This window comes from Theropithecus gelada, chromosome 2, assembly GCF_003255815.1.
Source record: "Theropithecus gelada isolate Dixy chromosome 2, Tgel_1.0, whole genome shotgun sequence".
Taxonomy (NCBI): domain Eukaryota; kingdom Metazoa; phylum Chordata; class Mammalia; order Primates; family Cercopithecidae; genus Theropithecus; species Theropithecus gelada.
The window spans coordinates 183,187,207-183,189,737 of NC_037669.1; positions in this window are offsets into that span (position 1 = coordinate 183,187,207).

A 2,531-nucleotide genomic window follows, 5' to 3' on the forward strand; every position below is an offset into this window, starting at 1 on the left:
CCATGAAAATCCATCTTTATGCTATACAGGTTCCCTTTTGTTCAACACTTTCCTCCGTGGAAGAAAACCACAACAACTTAAATGACACCCTTCACCACCTGGGCTTTCATCAACGTGTACATGAGGGGAGACTGGTGACCCGCTGGTGGGGCTATCTGATCATATTACTCTGATTTTTCTAAAGCTCCTCTTCCTTTGCTGAATGACTGGAAGCTCACAACTCTGGCTGGGCATCTTCAGTTCCCCATGTGCGCGCGCCCACACACACACACACACACACACACACACACACAGGCTTCTCTCTTCTTTGAAAAGTCTTTGGATTCTGCAGAGCAGATTTATCCTACGAGGTCATAAACTGTGAAGTCTTCAACCCTCAGGTGGGTTTTCTAGTACACTTTGTTATGAGCAGTACCAGACTAAGTGGTATTTGCACACACATAGTGTATTTCATTCTTATGGCTCTGGGGGTGTGTGTGTGTGTGTGTGTGTGAGGAAGGAGCAGGGGAAGAGATACAACACTCCTGGGGAAAAGAGTGCAATTGCTAGTATCACACAAAAAGTACGAAAACTTTTCCAAGAATTAGGGAGTAATACGATTTGGCAGAAAAGTAAAGTCGTATCCAGTTCAATCAACCTTGAATGAATTTAAAGATGCTCCTTGTAGTTAGGACTCCAGGGCCGAGGCTTAGTCGTTGCTAGCTTTTAATATTAGGCACAGCATCTGGGTGCAGTGGCTCACACCTGTAATTCCAGCACTTTGGGAGGCCAAGGCAGGGAGATCACTGGAGGTCAGGAGTTCAAGACCAGCCTGCCAACATGGTGAAACCCCGTCTCTACTAAAAATACAAAAATTACCTGGGTGTGGTGGCAGGTCCCTGTAATCCCGGCTACTTGGGAGGCTGAGGCAGAAGAATTGCTTGAGCCTGGGAGGTGCAATGAGCTGAGATTGCACCACTGCACCCCAGCCTGGGCCACAGAGCAAGACTCTGTCTCAAGAAAAAAAAAAATTAGGCATAGAATCTAAGAATAAATTAACCTGAAATTTATTATATAAGTGTATATAAAATAAGATGCACAGCCATGTTTTACATCTCTCCAAGAAATCTTTGTTCTATTTTATAGGTGAGCATAAAGATTTTCTTTACAGAATTTTTTTATCAGAAAAAAAAAAGATTGAAAATAGTCCAAACATCTACGTCCTATGTCCAAAAAAAAAAAAAAAAGGAAAAAGGAAAAAAGAAAGAAAAAGTAGGTTTGTCATCATGAACATGGCTCTACAGATTTTTTTAAAAATTAAAGTCTGAACAAGGAGCAGAGTGAATAGGCCGATTTTTTTTTTTTTTTTTTTTTTTGGATAGAGTTTTGCTCTTTTTGCCCAGGCTGGAGTGCAATGGTGTCATCTCAGCTCACTGCAATCTCCACCTCCCAGGTTCCAGCAATTCTCCTGCCTCAGCTTCCCAAGCAGCTGGGATTACAGGCATGTGCCACTACGCCCAGCTAATTTTGTATTTTTAGTGGAGATGGACTTTCTCCATGTTGGTCAGGCTGGCCTCGAACTTCCGACCTCAGGTGATCCACCCGCCTCGGCCTCCCAAAGTGCTAGGATTACAGGCGTGAGCCACCGCACCCGGCCAGTTTTTATCCTTTAGGAGTAAGGATGTTGATACCATCAAGCCTCACACGTCTGTTGAGATGATCAACTGTAGTTTTCCAATGTTGGCCTACAGATGGGGGCCATTCTGTAATATAGTTTCCCCACTCTGTGTTGATGTGAGGAAAATAAGAATAAAAAAGTTTTATTGCTGATTTTGAGGGAGAAGGGTTCTATGACCCGCCTTGGGGAAGAGAAATTTTAGCTTCCGTGGCCTGCCTTGAGGGAAGAAGTGGAGCAGGAGAAAGACAGGCAGGAGAAAGCAAGAAAGAGGCTTTGTTTTTGCAGCCTTTTTAACGTCCTTCAGTTCGAAGTACTCGGCATGCCAAAGAGCCATATTTGGGGCTATCTTTTTCTGCGCCAAACCAACACCACCAAACCAGAAAGAAGCAAGCATTAGGGAATCCAGGGCTTCACCCAACCCGTCTCTTCCTATGCTTCTCCTCTATCGCCTCCACCCTGGGAGCAATTTTCTTTTACAGAACTAATGCAATTGAGCAGAAAAAAGCTTGCCTGTCCAGAGACCAGATAGGACACCCATGTTTTATTTTCAGTTGTGTCAACATCCTGCATGAGATTCCCGGAACTCACTGGCTGCCCCTGTGCATGAGTTTCTTAGGCATGTAATAGAATTAATAGCAGTCTGCTTCTATGCAGGTAGGTATCCTGCAAAGAGATTCTGCAGGAAACATGTCTGCACATTGTACTCATTCTTGCATTGTTTACCCATGTAGTGACCTTCACAAATGGCTTTGTGAAAGTCACAGGGGAATAACCGAGTTAGTAAGTACTTTATTCCCCTCCTTCATCAGATTCTGCTCTGATTTGCCATAAAGTTGTATAATCACCTGGAAATATGCACTGTGCTCCCTCGTGA